This window comes from Pelodiscus sinensis, chromosome 19, assembly GCF_052426305.1.
Source record: "Pelodiscus sinensis isolate ZL-2025 chromosome 19, ASM5242630v1, whole genome shotgun sequence".
Classification (NCBI taxonomy): domain Eukaryota; kingdom Metazoa; phylum Chordata; order Testudines; family Trionychidae; genus Pelodiscus; species Pelodiscus sinensis.
In genome coordinates this window covers 28,170,815-28,188,010 of record NC_143070.1, presented here as the reverse complement: position 1 = coordinate 28,188,010, position 17,196 = coordinate 28,170,815, and the positions used below count along the sequence as shown (strand labels likewise).

General features: G+C 50.5%; 3 non-coding genes across 3 annotated transcripts; 1 reads left to right on the top strand and 2 right to left on the bottom strand.

Annotated features, from left to right (window-relative positions):
• Positions 1 to 493: 493 nt before the first annotated feature.
• TRNAG-UCC (transfer RNA glycine (anticodon UCC)) lies at positions 494 to 565 on the bottom strand. The gene has a single exon. It is a non-coding gene; the product is annotated as a tRNA-Gly (tRNA).
• A 2,236-nt stretch (positions 566 to 2,801) lies between these two features.
• Positions 2,802 to 2,883, top strand: TRNAS-AGA (transfer RNA serine (anticodon AGA)). The gene has a single exon. It is a non-coding gene; the product is annotated as a tRNA-Ser (tRNA).
• Positions 2,884 to 3,914: 1,031 nt separating this feature from the next.
• On the bottom strand, positions 3,915 to 3,987 carry TRNAF-GAA (transfer RNA phenylalanine (anticodon GAA)). The gene has a single exon. It is a non-coding gene; the product is annotated as a tRNA-Phe (tRNA).
• Between the last annotated feature and the right edge of the window lie 13,209 nt (positions 3,988 to 17,196).

Genomic DNA, 17,196 nt, shown 5'->3' with positions numbered 1-17,196 from the left:
AAAAGCGGTGAGAGGGAGCCCTTGGCTGTGGGACCCACTTGTGCCTGTTGCTCAGGGTTAAATAAGATCTCCCCCAGGAGGCTGCCTGTTCCCTTCCCACCTTGCATTGGCTGGGAATCAAATCAAACAAAGGGCAGCAAACGCCAGGCACCGTCATTGTCTGGGCCACAGATAAAGTCCCTCTTGGAGCTGTAGTCCCAGGAGGAGTCTCTGCAGGCCCTGCAGTCCATGCGGAGGAATGCCGACATTTTTGGCCAAATGGCCAATGGTCTAGCAAAGAAAGGTCATCTCCCTCCTACCCCCGCATCCTAGACCAAGTCAGAGCCACAGTCAAGGAGTCGCAGCAGAGGTATGTGAGGGAGGAACCGCCTTACTGTGCATGCTCTCGGAGAGGATGAAGAGCTGTGAGAGGCAGCTCACAGCTGCAGGACCTGTTTTTTCAGGGTTCAAGTGAAAAGGCTCAGCAAGGAGCTTTGATGCTCTCTCCTTACACTGCATTGGCTGGGAATCGAACCCAGGTCAACTGCTTGGAAGGCAGCTATGCTCACCACTATACCACCAATGCCTGCCTGTAAAGCTGCTGGGAAAATAAATTAGGGAAACCCACGTCTGCCATGAGGCTGGCCAGAGGCGAGAGGGTGCCTGTGTGGTTTGGGTAAAGCAGAACTTCTTGGCCATTAGGCAAAGACCAGAAGTGGTGAATCTGGGGGAGTGGCTGCCCTGCGCTCTCCGTGGTGTGAGGAGCTGGGCAGGAGAGGAGTCCCAGAGGTTGTTGGGTGGGAGAGTAGAGTTTATCAGACTTTGGGCTAAGCTCTAGAGCAGCCAAGGGAGAGGTGGGGAAGTGGCTTCTGGATACTCTGTGTGGCTCCGGGATGAGGACCAAGAGCTGTTCTCGTGTTTGCTGCTGTAAAGTGTTGTTTCTGGGTCATTTGCCTAAGATGGAGCACTTCTGCCTTCCGGAGAGCCATGTCACAGGCACAACCCCCAGAGACCCCTTCAGGGACATATCACAGGCAGGGCCAGACTGAGCCATTCCGGTGCCCCGGGCTGACAGTTCAATTGCGCCCCGGGTTGGGGGAGGGCGCATGCGCGGAGCTGGCGGTGGCAGGATGCACGTGCCTGACCCAGCCCGGCTACCACCAGTGGCCATGCAGGGCCCTGCACCCATGGGGAGAAAGGTGCTGCTGACCGGTGCTGCAGGGGTTAGCATGTCCCCTCCCCCTGGGCAGCCGCTCCAGGGTGGCTGCTGGGAGCTACTGCAGCCCGCAATCCAAGAGCCAGGCACGCGGCTCCTGATGGCAGCTATAAAGGGCGGCTGCCCGGCTAGCCCAGGCCTTAATCCAGCCCTGGTCACAGGACCAAGCAAGGGACAGAAACACTGGGCACTGTCAGTGTCTGGGCCAGAGATAAAGACCCTCTTGGAGCTGTGATCCGAGGGGGAGTCTCTGCAGGCCCGGCAGTCCAGGAGGAGGAATGTGGACATTTGTGAACATATGAACATCAGAACGGCCGTACTGGGTCAGACCAAAGGTCCATCTAGCCCAGTAGCCTGTCTGCCAACAATGGCCAGCACCAGGTGCCCCGGAGGGGGTGGACCGAAGACAATGATCAAGCGATTTGTCTCCTGCCATCCCTCTCCAGCCTCTGACAAACAGAGGCCAGGGACACCATTTTATCCCCTGGCTAATAGCCTTTTATGGACCTAACCGCCATGAAATTATCTAACATATGGCCCAATGGCTGATGGCCTTGCAGAGAAAGGCCACCTCCCCCCTCCTAAATCCTAGACCAAGTCAGACCCAAGGTCAACGAATTGCGGGAGGGGTACGTGAGGACCTGTGAGGGCAGGTCCCGCTCTGGGGAAGCACCGCAGCACTGTGCATACTGTGAGGAACTGGACCGAATCCTGGGGTGTGGGGAGCCCCTGTCTCCAGGGATAGTTGTGGAGTCTGGGATGGAGACACATGGGCAGCAGCAGCTGCAGCTTCAGGATGACAACACTGATGACCTGCACCACCAGGAGATGCAGGAGGACTCCCAAACGTCTTCAGGCAGCGGGGAGGGAACATCAGGTGAGTGCTGGGAGGTTGCAACACCCAGGACATGTCGACACTTGCAGTCTCCTTCAGGAGAGGGATGCAAATGGAGACATTCAAAATTGTAAATGAAATTGGGATTTAAATATCCTGCGCTACATTTGCATAATCGCATCTGGGTGCTGTTTCAAAATACTTTATTTTGAAATAAAAAACAGTGTTTAGATGTAGTTATTTTGGGAGAAAACCCTTCTTCTGAAATAACCCTTAAACACTCCCCTCTGGTCTGGACCTAACAGCAGTGTCAGCGTTTGCTAGTCGGGGCTCTGGACAGCCCCTGCACAGAGGGAGATGGCAACTGCGGGACGCCCTGGCCAACTGTCCCAATGTCTCACAGCAGAAAAGAAAACAAAAGAGGCCAATGCAAACAGCCCCTGGCAGCGAGGGAGTCAGCACGTGGGTGGGAGGGGCAGGAAGGTGGGGGCAGATTTTGACTCTAACTCGCTGGGTGACCTTGGCCTGTTCAGTGAATCTCTCCCTGGCTCCATGGCCCTGTCTGTACAGCAGGGACAGCAACACTCACAGGCCCCACAGGAGGGGGCTGGTTTGATGCTTCACCCCACGGCCCAGCAATGAGCCCCCAAGCTCCTCCTGTGCTCAGGGATCCAGGTTTCCCATGTGAATTCTGTGGGGCAGGTGGTGTCAGGCCTGGGCACTGGGATTATTTACCAGTTTCCCTGGCCCTGGGGCACTGCTGCACTCAGAGCTGTGATGGCCGAGTGGTTAAGGCGTTGGACTAGAAATCCAATAGGGTTTCCCTGCGCAGGTTCAAATCCTGCTCACAGCGAGGCCTGTGTTTTGGCCACACCCCTAACCAGGGCAACAAGCTGCACAACCCCTGAGCCACTCTCCCTGTCCCCAGTCAATCCCTTTCTGCGCCTTCAGAGAGAGACGTGGGACATGGGGCCTCATTGTGGGTCCCTGAGCTCTAGGGAAACTCTCAGCTCCTGCAGCCTCTGCCCCCTGCCCAGCACCCCATGGCTCAGCTCTACCCCTGAGGGCTGCCCTGCTCCAGTGTGTGATAGGAGTTGAGTGAGAGGATGGAGTGTCTGGGGCTGCCCCCAAAGGTCCATCTATTAAGGGCAGAAATGTTGGGGATGTGATGTGGGTCACCCCCCCGGGCCTGTGTTGGGAGCAAAGGTCTAGAGAAGTATTGTGTGTGTGTGTGTGTGTGTGTGTGTGTGTGTGTGTGTTTGTTTGTGGGGGGGAGGGGGGGGGCGTGAGTCTTGTTTCCTGCGCTAGCTCTGCAACTTCCCGCAAGGCCTTAGCCAAAGAATTAGTAACAGAATATTTGTCCAAGTTTATGTACAGAAAAAAACTGACAAGAACTGACAAGTATGTTTATGTTTCTGTGGTGTGGTGGTTATGGGGTTTGCTGTTTGCTTAATATGCACAATGCAAAAGGCTCCTAGTTCAAAGCCAAGCAGAAATGTGGGGAGCTCTGATCTTATTGTGGCTCCCCAGGTAAACACACAGCTCCTGCTGCTTGGATAAGCCCAACAACTGAGTAGCCAAGGAACAGCAGGAGGCCCTGTCCTACAAAGCAAGGGAGGGGCCAGTGTGTGTCCAACCAACAGACAGCCCCACACTCAGAAGGCCCCCATCTCTTGCACTCCTCAGGCCCAGGGGAGCACATTAGTGCCAGCAACATGCTCATGTGGTGCCATGTGCCAGCCAGTCCAACAGGGAGTATTTCTTGTGGCTTTACCACATTTCCCCCAAGTGACACTACAACTCAACTTTCCTCCTGCAGGGCAGCTTGTGATGACAGCTTTAAACAAACCCATCAACTTGAAGTTATTAGCCCTTATCAGCACATGCCAAAGCCTGGGATTGAACCAGGGACCTTTAGATCTTCAGTCTAATGCTCTCCCCACTGAGCTACTTTGGCTGTGATAATGTAGTAAAATATAGTAAAAACTATGTGTGCTTCTTCCCCCTTCCATTACTTAAGCTTGAAACAGCACATATCTAATTGCGCATGTTTTAGAAGCTGTAGTAAAAAGGGGAACTAGCTGTTTAGACCCATTTCTCAAGGACTGGATTACACGTATTACTTGAGTTAGGGAAATTTGCTAATTGCTATTGCTTAAGTAAGCTGTACTGGTGGTTGTTACTGAATGGAATAGAGTTGAAATATGCTAACCAATAACGCTGCAACACGAAGCTAAGGTAACAAATCAAGACGTGCCAAGTTGGATAAGAAAGTTAAAGAAAGTATAAAAAAGGATGCTTAGCCAACGCCCAGGGTCAGCTTTGCTTTGAGCAATAGCTCCTTGGCTGACCATTGCTTGCAAACAATAAAATGGAGTTGGACCCAGCCTGAAAGTGTGACTCTCTTCTGTGGGCAAATTAGACTGGCCTCCAGGGGACGAACCTTGCAATTTATGCAACAATAAGAGGCCTGTCTGGCCTGTAATTCTCTGTCTGGGACATTGTGTAGCTGGGCCGCATGTCATCATGCCCTGCCCAGGAAGGCGAGACTGGCCTGTCCACAGCGCCCCTCCCCCACAGCCCAGATTCCCTCTAAGCCAGGCCTGGGCAATACAGGCCAGCGGGCTGGATCCAGCCCATGAAGCCACCCAACATGGCAGCAAGAAGCCTCAGGCAGATTCCCTGCTCGCCCTGCCCCCACGCACAGCTGAGAGAAGGGGCTGCTGGGCCCTTTGTGTCTCTCAGCTGTAGAGGAAAAGGCTTCAGGCCTGGTCCCTGCTCCCAGCTTGTTTGTGGCCAATGGGAGCTGCCTGCTTGAAGTCCTGGCCAGTCCCCACAAGCTCTTATTCACCCAGGCTGGCTGGGAGTGAGCCACGTAAGTCTCCCAGCCAGAGCCTGCCTCTGGCACCCCAGCCCCTCCCTTCCCTCAACCCACTGGTACCCCACATAAACCAAACCCTCTGCCCCCCTGAACCCTCACCCCTCCCAGATCCTGCACCCCAATCCGCTGCCCCAAGTCACAACCCAACATGCTGCAACCGTTCCTGTACCCCAGTCCTCTGCCCCAAGCTCCTGTCTGCACCAACCTGCAACCCAGACCCCCCCTTCCCCGTTAATAGCATGGAAAGTGCAGCCCTGGGAGCTGTTCCCCATGAAAACTCATTGCCCACCCCTCCTCTAAGCTGTGCAGCAGCCCAGCGCCACAGCTGCCATGTCTCCCCAGAGCCCTTAGGCTGGCACTGGGGAGGCCTGAATCCAGGCAGTGCCCAGCGGAACCCAGCAGGGGCAGAGGGTACTTGGGGTGGGGTCGGGGGCTGTTCTGAAAGGCTGCAGGCACCATTAGACCCTTTTCTCCTTCCCTGTCTCACCCCAGCGCTGAGCAACACTCAGTGTCGGTCTGAGCATCCGTCCTGCTCTGGGACGTGTCTCTGTGGCAGGAACCTGCCCAGGCGGCTCTCGCAGTGAGGCCCCTCCCTGGCAGCACCACAGGACTCTTAACAGCAGCTGTGTTGACGTGCCCTGAGTGCTGAGTCAAGGGGGAGGCAGGACCAGGGGGAGAAGGCTCCATGACTGTGTAAGAGGGAGGCTCTGCCCTGGCCAGTGGGGAATCGTTACCTTTCTGAGGCACCAGGCCAGGGCTACTCGGAGAGGCAACGATTCCCCACTGGCCAGGGAAGAGCCTCCCTCTGACACAGTCATGGGGCCTTCTCCCCCTGGGCCTGCCTCCCCCTTCACTCAGCTCTCAGGGTTCGTCGACACAGCGCATTTACTTTTAAAGCTATTTTGAAAGAAAACATTTAAATAGCTTGTTTCAAAGTAGCACGTCCACGCTATAGGGAAGGCTCAAAATTGGTCCGAATCAGGAACCCCTAATGTGGATGCTTTACCTTGACTTAGAGCCCCAGGAGAGTAATTACTTTGACTGGCCCTGGGCAGGAGCTATTTTGAACTAGCAGCGGTAGAGCATCCACACTCCGGCTATTGCAAAGTAGCTATTTCAGAAGAGGCGCTATCCCTTGTTCAATGGGGTTTACAGATTTGGAACTAAGCCGTGGTGGCTTTTGAGGGGAGTGAGTAGGAAGAGGGAGGGGCCACTTTGCCCGGTTCTGCTTATAGAGAAAGAACAGTGAACTCCCCAACCACTGGAGAACGTGGGTATCAATCCCACTACCTCTTGCATGCAAAGCAAGCACTCTACCACTTGAGCTAATTCCCCTGCTGTCACCAAACCCCACCTTTTACCTTTGTCACAGGGACATCTCTCCGCTAGGTCAGTTAGTTGGTGGGAAAAGAGAACGCTCCAATGAGGCTCCTCACACTCATTCTTGTGACCCTCATGAGTCAGCGGAGGGGCTGGAGGGAACGGCCAGCGGGTAGCAGGGGCAGCACACAGGTGGCATCACATCAGGCTCTCTGAAGGAAGTCATCAGGGTGACGTGTCTGGGTCTGCACTGACTGGGCAGAGCTGTAAGTGGGGTGTTTGAAGTGGGGTACGGGAAAGTTTGGGTAAGTGAATGGAGCCCTCACCTTGCTGGACTGGTGAGCCTGAGAGGCAAAAGACATCGCTCAATCCATTGGAGCTGGGACGGTTGCTCGTGGGGCCTTATGAACTCTGTTCGTGGTGTTTTCCCAAGTTCATGCCATGTCACTTCTCTCTCGCTTTCATTAAAAGTTTATTTTCTACACTCAGACTCTGTGCTGGCGAGTGGGGAAGCATCGCCTCTCAGAGGCACCCAGGGGTACGTGAATTTCCCAGGCTACTAGTTGGCGGCTCAAGCTGGTTCTATGTGAGCTGAACCCCTAGATATTGAACCTGGCCCTGGTTGCTGCTGGCCCTATCCAGCAGAAGGGTTACAGGGACCAGCGCCTGCTGGGATCTGTGCTCCAGCAAACCACACACACGGCTTCCCCCTCCTCCGCACAGAAACGACTCTCAGATTCTCTTTGCCTGGTTTAAGACCCTGTTGTCTGAGTTTTTCCATATTTCAGTAGACGTGGTGCCCCCTCGTTCTGTCAGATACAAGACAGATGGGGCATTCGGTTTCCTCTTCCCCATACAGGAGTCGCTTTGGCCAAAGCTGCTTTGATCTCTGGACTTTTGTTCTCTCTGTATCAGAAATGGCTCTGTTGACCAAGGGAGGTCCCAGATCAGCTGCCCAGGTGCAGCAGGGACAGATAAGAAAGGAGGAAGCAGAAGTTACATAACGGAGGGATGGGGAGCAGGGGGGTGGAAAGGAGCAGAGAGGGAATGAAGGGAAAATGGGGAAAGAAACAAACAAGAATACAAAAGCTTAAGCTCAGGGTCTGGCCACGCAGGGGCAGGGTTCCAGCCACGGGCCAGCCTGGATCGTATCCCAGCAGCTCACGCAAACCCTCCCTCGCTGCTGCAGCCTCACTGCTACTGACCGGGCGCTCGCTCCAGCGGGGTCAGTGTGTGCCCAGGTACCTCACGAGCTGGGATCGGTGCCCTCAGTCCAACCGGCACGTTCTTACTTCACAGTGAGGTGAATGGCCAGAGACACACACAGACGGGGTGTGAAACCGGAGATGGGGGCACTGGACCCCCGCGCTGCGTCAGTCACACTGGCTGTGCTGGCCTGGCTGTGTCTAACCGAACTTCCAGCCACCGGCCTGGGACCTGCTGGGCTCCAGGGGCTCCCTGGGTTACGGTCAGAGGCAGCGGGTGTGAGCTAGAGACACGGCACGAAACTGGCAGCAAGGTTCAGTGAGAAGTAAACGTTGAGCTGAAGAGGGATTTTATGGCCACTGCTCTCTGCTGTGCAGCACCAAGGTCACGGCCCAGCCCCTCCACACAGCAGCTCAGGGCTGGAGAGGAGATCGTCGTTTTAAACATCGTAAAACTCCAGAGACAGAAACAATCCTACCCCTCTCCCACTCGCCACGTAGCCCATTACAGCAGCCCCAGTTTCCTCGTCCATGTTCTGTCCTTGTGCCAGTGCTGAGCCCCTAGTTATGGTGATGGCTGGTGTTGTGGGGGGTTAACAGGAGCCAGGGGCCATGCTGGGTGTGCCTGACTCCGGGGGAGGCGCGTAGGCTCGGAGAGCTGGGACACTGGGGATTTCTCAGCCCACAGAGCTGCACATGCTGAAGTCCACAGGAAGCAGCGACCGGCTTCTCCACACAGGCTCTGTGCGGCTGGGCTCACTGCAAACATTCCCACCTGCACGTCTGCTGCCCTGGGGCTAGATCCCAAAGCTGCTTGTATCCTGGTGCCTTTGGCCTCAGCCACCAGCCAGTGTCTGGGGCCTCACTCAGTTCTGCCACTGGCAGGGGACACTGATTGTAGGAGTCGGGGGTTTCTTTGGTGCAAACTTTATTATTTGAAAAAAAAAGCCCAGAAATTCCTGTCTTCTGAATACAGCAGAAAGAAAATTCCTGGAAGTTTCCTCGTGCAGAACTGCACATCTGCTTTCCAGGGAACCCTGGGCCTGAAGCCAGCGCTCTCTCAGGTTCCTGCCAGGATCACATTCACAGCTACTTCCCTTGGCTCTGTGCCTCACATACACGAGCTGCCAGCAAGTCCTTCACCCCAGGTGTTCCCAGGGAAACCCCTCTGAGGCATGCGTAGATACATCTCTAAAGTCATCGTAAATCTCTGACTTAATCATTTTCAGATAACCCGGTATTAAGTCTTTCCATGTTCAACTTTGTATCAAGGCCTTTTCTATAGAAACTTGGTTCCTGTGCATATAGGCCACATGCTTGTTGTGAAAGCAGAGCTGGCTGCTAGAAGGGGGTGGCACTGTGAATGGGGAACACGTGTGCACAAGGGAGTCAAAGGCTTTGGCCCAGATTTCACCCTCAGAGGTCTCCCCCACACTGGTTTAGGGATGCTGGTGGCCTCGGTTGGCTGCCCCACTTCTGAGCAATGGAACTTGAAATCAGCTTTTCCTTTCCAGCGATAGCTAATATTCAGGAAAGGCAACTAGGCCCTGCCATCCAGCTTTGAACACCCTCACAATTCAGGGGGGCTCAAGTTCAGTTTGGGTGGATGCTACATCATTTCTCCCAAATCAAACACTGACCTACTGCCATTTGCTGTGGACAAAAATAGGATAAGATTGAGCAACAAATGCTGGCACCTTCCCAGCACTCACTAGGGCCGGAATTGCTGTTTTCAACAGCCATGCACATGTTTTTAAAGAAGACAGTAATATTGCCCTGGTGAGCCCCACACAGAAACCAAGGGTGAAACAAAAGAACAAAAAAGGCTCCTCAACTTTTCTTCATTAGGTGGGACGGTTTTACTACATACGTCCAAATATCCTCCAGTCCCACAAACTGAACATTGCTCCATTCGACTGCATGAACCAGGCCTGTGTTCTGTGCACATCCAACATTCCTCCTGAACTCAGAAGTGCCTTCCCTTTGTAACTACGCCCCTGGGCTGTGTCTAGACTGGCAAGATTTTGCGCAAAAGCAGCCACTTTTGCACAAAAACTTGCCAGCCTTCTACACTGGCCACTTGAATTTGCTCAAGAACACTCACAATCTAAGGTAAGATTGTCGTTGTTCTTGCGCAAATACACTGATGCTCCCACTCTGATAAGCCCTCTTGCGCAAATGTTTCTGCGCAAGAGGGCCAATGTAGACAGGGAAGAACTGTTTTGCACAAAAAAGCCCTGATGGCGAAAATGGCCACCGGAGCTTTCTTGCGCAAAATCTCATCTATACTGGCCACAGATGCTTTTGCGCAAAAGCATCCGTGCCAATCTAGATGCTCTTTTGCTCAAATGCTTTTAATGGAAAAACTTTTCTGTTAAAAGCATTTGCACAAAATCATGCCAGTCTAGATGTAGCCCTGACGTTCTCAGCCCTGGTACGACTAGCAGCTTTATATTTAGTACTTGGGTGGGAGGTCTCTCAGAAAAAGGTTAGTGATGCAGATGTTGTTTATTCACTAAGGCTATATCTAGACTGCCACATTGTGTTGGAAAAAGGGATGCAAATTATGCTCCACAATTTGCATATCTTTTTCCGATTTTGTTTTGGAAGTGGCTTTTCCAAAATTTGGCCCGTTTACCCTGGGCCAAATTTTGGAAAACCTCCTCTTTTGGAAGAGCCCTGCCCCACCCGGGACCGGGGTCGGATTTCTTCTCGGAGAGGGACCCCAGCGGGAAAGTGAAGATCGGGGCGTTGGAACCATGATCGACAAATGTCACCTGCCCCCGGTCACTGTCCAGACAGACCCAGATCCTGCGGGGGGCCTGGCTCAGGGGCAAGAGGGTCTCCTTGGAGGATGTGAGAGTCTGGTTCTTATCTTCACACTGCCCCACAGCCCAGGGCTAAGGCTGGTCCATCCCTTTCTATTCATTGACTCTCTGACCACCCCCACAGCCCAGTATCGCCCATTTCCCACTTCCAACTCCCAGCAATGTCTCCCTGAGGTGAATCCCTCACAGCCCAGCACACAGGGCTCAGAGTCAAATCTTGCTGGGGTGTCAGGCAGTGACTGCCACGTACGTTCCCATCTCACACGTTTCCGATCCAGAGATGGGGCGAGCCCAGGTACAGCAGGGAAAGGGGAGACCAGGAGGAGGAGCTGGAGACAGATAAGAAAGGAGGAAGCAGGAGTTACATAAGCAAGGGATGGGGAGCAGGGGGTGGAAAGGGGCAGAGAGGGAGTGAAGGGATAAGGGGGAAGCAAACAATCAAACAAGAACACAAAAGCTTAAACTCAGGATCTGGCCACACAGCAGTGTCCAGCCAGCGGTTGGCCTGGATCGTATCCCAGCAGCTCATGCAAACTGCTCCCTTCTTGCTGCTGCTGGCGTGGTGTTCGCTCCAGCAGGGCTGGCGTGTGCACAGGCACCAAGCAGAGAACCTGCCCTCCCAGGGGCTGTGTAGACGTGTCTCCAGTGAAATTAACGTGTACTTACCTCCCAGTGTGATGAGTGTCTAGGGCTGCTCACAGACTTGCAGTGAAACTACAATTTGGGGGAACTAACCCCCCGGAGCTATGTCAGTGACACTGGGAGTGTCACCGTGGCTGTGACTTTCTAAACATCCAGTCCCAGGCCTGGGGCCAGCAGAGCAGCAAATGTCAGCAGCAGCTGGTGTGCGTGAGCAGTGTGTCATAACACGGGAGAAACACAAAGCTAAGCTTGAGCTGAAGGGGGATTTTACAGCCTCTATTCTCCGCTTTATGACTTTACAGCCTAAAGATCACAGCCCAGCCCCTTCCAATCCCAGATAAGTGCTGGAGAGTTGTTAGTTTCAAACATTGTAAAACCCCATAGACAGAAGTGAAAGTAATTGAGTGGGCCTGCAGCACCTTGGACACTAACTTATATATAAATAGAGAGATGGTGTTGTGAGCATTCGTGGGCATAACCCACTTCTTCAGATGAGTGAGATGAGAAGAGAAAGTAACAATCCTAACCCATCCCCCACCCCATTCCAGCTGCTCCGGTCTCTTCCCATCATTTTGTCTCCTTGGATCAAGGTGGAGCCCCTACCCATGGTGGGGGCTAGTGCCACTGGGAGGTTAAAAGGAGCCAGGGCTCCATTCTGGGTATGTCTGACTCTGGGGGAGGCACGTCAGCTTGGAGGGCAGGGACACTGGGGCAGCTCAGCACACAGAGCTGCACATGCTGAAGTCCCCAGGGAGCAGCGACCTGCTTCTCTGCACAGGCTCTGTGCTGCCAGGTGTGACAGCATGTCGGGTACCCCCCGACCCTGCACCCCCTCTGCAGCAAGATGAGACTCCACCAGCCAATAGAATAGAGAGAGCTTATTGCTTCTCCAGGATACAGCACAGCCTAGGCACTATGTGGATATAGTGCACAGGCAGGCCTTAGACCCCTGGGGTAGGTGGACATAGGCCCCATAACCCCCAGCATTTGGCTCAGTCTGTTCTCTTCATGTTTTCCCAGCTAAGACTGCCCCTTCTCCAAGCCACCCCCTTCCTGTGTTCAAACCCCTTCCCTGGTCAGGTAAGAACCAGCTGGGCCATTGTCTACGGACGGACGTGAGGGCCCTCAGGGCGACCCCCTGCTGGGCTGTGTTTACAGATGCAGGCCAGCAGGGGTCACCCACCACCCAAGCATAGTGACCAGTGAATGTCCAGCACCCCCCACTACGTCACACCGGGCTCCCTGCAAATGTCCCTACCAGCAGGTCTGCTGCCCTGGGGCTTGATCCCGATGCAGATCGTACCCTGCCGCCTTTGGCCTCAGCTGCCAGCCAGTGTCAGGGGCCTCGCTGGATTCTGCCATTGGCCGGATACACTGACTGTAGGAGTCAGGGGTTTCTTTGGTGCAATCTTTACTATTTACAAAAAAAGGCCAGAAATTCTTGTCTTCTCACTACAGTAGAAAGAAAACTCCAGGCAGATTCTTCACACAGAACTGTGTAGTACCAATAAAAGCAAGCAGGATCTTATGAGGGGGATAAGGCAAAAAGCCACATTTATTGTAAAGATAATAATAAAAATAAAGAAAAGATAGAAGCAAACAACGTTGTTTAGCTACTTATTCCTATCACTACTTAACCTTTCTACACTTTGTTTATATATAAACATTCATTCGTCCATTCATTCAGGTTCTGTGTATTTGTTATAGTTACCAGCCTGAAAGTTGCTTGTGACAGAATACTGGCCAGGTATTCTGTACACAAGTGAGGGTCGTGGGGAGCAAAGTCCTGATCAGATGCACATCTGAAGCTCCTGGTGGGCTGGCAGCAAAACCTTGGACTCTGACTCCATAGTCTTTTGTTCCAATCTTTATAGGAATTTCTTCCTATGCCAGTCTATGGGAATCGCTGCATCATGCTGATGTCTTCAGGGTGGCTGTCAGGTGCTCCTCAGTGATCTCATAGGGTGGGCCTCCAGTACTTGGTTTTCTCCACTTGACACCTTTTGGTTGCACTGGCACCTGACGCCTTCTTCAGCCCTTTGTTGCTGCATTCTCAGGCTGGCACCTCTCAGAACCATTCGTTCATCGTCCAAGCACTCTCTCTCTTACATACATTCGCTAATTAATGTTTCACAGCCAGTATTTTGTATAATAATACTTTTACATGTACAAGAGTTGTAGTTACAAAAGTTTCTGGGTGGCATTTCTTAAAACATTCTCTCTCTGAGTGCTGAGTTAGTTACTGTTATAGTTACAATGTTTCACTTTGCGATTAGGGTTAATTGCTTCACAATGCTTTGAAGAGAACGGGCGGGCGTCAATTGTGTAACAATGCCCTTAATCAATTACAGGGCTTGGCTCCCTGGGACACAGAGAGGGGAGCTGTTTCTGGCTACATAATTATATTCTTAACAGTTCTAAGTTACATGATCTAATATTACATTCCTAACAAATTATATTCTCAAGGGGCAATAATAAGAAATCTAAACATTTAACAATCTTAACAAATAATAATAATAATAATAAATCTAAACACTTATCAAGCTTGATGACACTAAATCTAAACACAAACTTAAGTTGTGGGGAACAAATTATGGGGAGTCACTTCCACTTGGGGAATCATTTTTAATACTTTAATATGTTATCCCTACAATTGCACATCTGCTTTCCAGGAATCCCTGGGCCTGAAGCCAGCTCTCTCTCAGGTTCCTGCCTGGCTCACACTCATGATTATGTCCCTTGGCTCTCTGCCTCACACACATAAGCTGCCAGCCAGTCCCTCAGCCCGGGTGTTCCCAGGGAAACCCCTCTGGGGCCTGCTGCACACTTAACTCTTAATTCAATCCAGTGATATCACTAAGGACTGAGAAAAAATATGTGTCCTGATTGTCACAGCTTCATCGACTTGACCCTGGTGCAGACAATGCAATTTTGATGGTGACGTGGCTACAGCCTCACAGAGAAATGGGTTAACTACATCCTACAAATGATTCTCTCAGATTCTCCAGGTCCTTTATATCCCCACCAGGAACACTGCGTGTAGAGACCAGTGGTTATGAAAACCAGTCTCATCAAATAAAAGGTTCTTCCAAAGCCAACGGGCTGGCCACATGCCCTGGTCACTACATAACTCAGATCTTACCCGAAAAATCACGCTGTTGCCAATCTGTTAGTATCTAAACTCTAAATCTGTATTCATACAAGGAAGCAATAGAGGTGAGAGTTGAAACTGATCACAGAAACCAAATGCACACAACAGTTGCAAAGTCCTTGCTCTGGGCTTGTATCCGTAATGGAATAAACAGCTGCCTCAAGCCAAATCTCTTGCCATTTCCAAATCATTGGAAGGACCTTTGTTCCTTGGTTTGAATGCTGCCTTTATCTGCAAATTTGACACTTTAATCAAGTTCTGAACAAAGACCTGGCCTGAATAGGCATAAGAACATAAGAACGGCCGTACTGGGTCAGACCAAAGGTCCATCTAGCCCAGTATCCTGTCTGCTGACAGTGGCCAGCACCAGGTGCCCCAGAGAGGGTGGACTGAAGACAATGATCAAGCGATTTGTCTCCTGCCATCCTTCTCCAGCCTCTGACAAACAGAGGCCAAGGACACCATTTTATCCCCTGGCTAATAGCCTTTTATGGACCTAACCTCCATGAAATTATCTAGCTTCTCTTTAAACTCTGTTATAGTCCTAGCCTTCACAACCTCCTCTGGCAAGGAGTTCCACAGGTTGACTACACTCTGTGTGAAGAAGAACTTTCTTTTATTAGTTTTAAACCTGCTCCCCATTAATTTCATTTGGTGTCCTCTAGTTCTTCTATTTAGGGAACTAATAAATAACTTTTCTTTAGCGGCCCTCTCCACACCACTCATGATTTTATAGACCTCTATCATATCCCCCCTCAGTCTCCTCTTTTCTAAACTGAAAAGTCCCAGTCGTTTTAACCTCTCCTCATATGGGACCCGTTCCAAACCCCTAATCATTTTAGTTGCCCTTTTCTGAACCCTTTCCAAGGCCAAAATATCTTTTTTGAGGAGAGGAGACCACATCTGTACACAGTATTCAAGATATGGGCGTACCATAGTTTTATACAGGGGCAGGAAGATATTCTGGGTCTTATTTTCTGTCCCTTTCCTAATAATTCCTAGCATTCTATTTGCCTTTGACCGCCGCTGCACACTGTGTAGAAGTTTTCAGAGAACTGTCCACGATAACTCCAAGATCTCTTTCCTGATTTGTCGTAGCCAAATTAGCCCCCATCATACTGTACATATAGTTGGGCTTATTTTTTCCGATGTGCATTACTTTACACTTATCCACATTAAATTTCATTTGCCATTTTGTTGCCCAATCACTCAGTTTGGTGAGATCTTCTTGGAGTCCCTCACAGTCTGCTTCTGTCAGCTACATTCAACACCCAAAGAACATCAAAAGTTAAGTATAGGGCACTTCAGCCTACTCTTTTAGCCTCATTTAGCAGGACACTCTAATTGACAAGATTTTTTCTGTTCTCTTTCCCTTCCCATCTCCTCTTTTTGTAACTCTGACCCCTTGCTCCATTCATTTGCAGAAGTGGGTCGCGCCCACGAAAGCTCTTGATACCATCTACATTTTTGGTTAGTCTTTAAGGTGCTGCTGGAATATTTGTTGTTTTTTCTGTTTTTTTTTTTCCCAGCTACAGACTAACACAGCTTCCCTCTGACACTTTACAATAATTAGCTCATGGTACAGACAATATTTGGAAAGATCATTAAGTGGTCCACCAAGACCCTCAGCAATTTTCAAGTGGTCTGTGAAAAACAATCAAAGTTCCTCCCTTTATTTTCATGTATTTCTCATTACTTATAATAGAGGAGGATGAAGAAAAAAGAATGAAAAGTGGCAGGGGCAGGAAGAGGGATTTTTTTCTTATTTGTGTCCCCAGTGGGGCCCCAAAAATGAAGCTGAGCATGGGAACCCACTAACTCTAAATCCACTGCTGAGTATTGGACACTAAAGCTGCATCTAGACTGGCAAGTTTTTCCACAAAAGCTGTCCACTGGCCGCTTGAATTTGCGCAAGAACACTGATGATCTAATGTAAGATTGTCAGTGTTCTTCCGCAAATACTATGCTGCTCCCGTTTGGGAAAAAGCCCTCTTGTGCAAGAGGGCCAGTTTAGACAGCTAAAAACTGTTTTGCGCAAAAAAGCCCCGATGGCGAAAATGGCGATCGGGGCTTTCTTGCACAAAACTGCGTCTAGACTGGTACGGACGCTTTTCCGGAAAAAGTGCTTTTGTGCAAAAGTGTCCGTGCCAATCTAGATGCTCTTTTCCGCAAATGCTTTTAACAGAAAAACTTTTCCGTTAAAAGCATTTGTGGAAAATCATGCCAGTCTAGACATAGCCTAAGGGTACTTCTAGATTGCAGTGCTATTTCTGGATACCAGAGGTATCCCCTGCATCCAAGGAACGCATCGGCTATTGTGAAATAATTTGCAGAATAATGGATGCGCTATTTTGCCATCCCTGTAAACCTCACTGCATAAGGGATAAAGGATGGCTCAAATTAGCACTTTATTTCAAAATTTGGCATTGTGTAGATGCACCAAATTTTAAAATAGCCTATTTTGAAATAAAATCCAAATAAGGGTGCATAGCACAAACTGTGTAGCTTATCTTGATTTTAGAGTGCACTTTAGATGTACCCTTAGTCCATTCTACTAGCCTCATTTAGCACAGATACTTTAATTAACAGGTTTTTACTCCTCTCCCTCTCCCCTCTTTTTCTGCTTTATTATGCCTTCTGCTCCCTATTTGTCATCTGAAGAGGTGGTTTGTCCAAAAAAGCCTATGATACTTTCTATATACTATCTATACATTTCTGGTGAGTCTCTAATAGCAGGTCTAGTAACATGCTAATGGGAACTGAGAGGGGCACTCCGGTTGCTGCCGATAGTCCTGCTTCCATGAGTAGTAGGGGAAATGGAAGGGAGAGTGTTCTCCCTTCAACTTCCTGCAGCGTGGACAAAACCAAAAGCCACGTTAAGGTACTTTGACTGCAGCTACGCAATGAACATAGCTGAAGTTTTGTAGCTTAATTCAACCTTGTCCTGTAGTGTAGACGTGCCCCAAAGTGCTACAAAACCATTGTTGTTTTTTATATTTCTGAAATAAGAACAGTTTTAGGGTAAGTTGGCACTGAGCTTTTAGTGTTAGAACTAGCTCTGCATTTTCGGTATTTTAAATTTGCTATTTATTTTGCTCTGCCTGTTTTCATGATCAACCGCTTCAGTCCTACTGTGTGT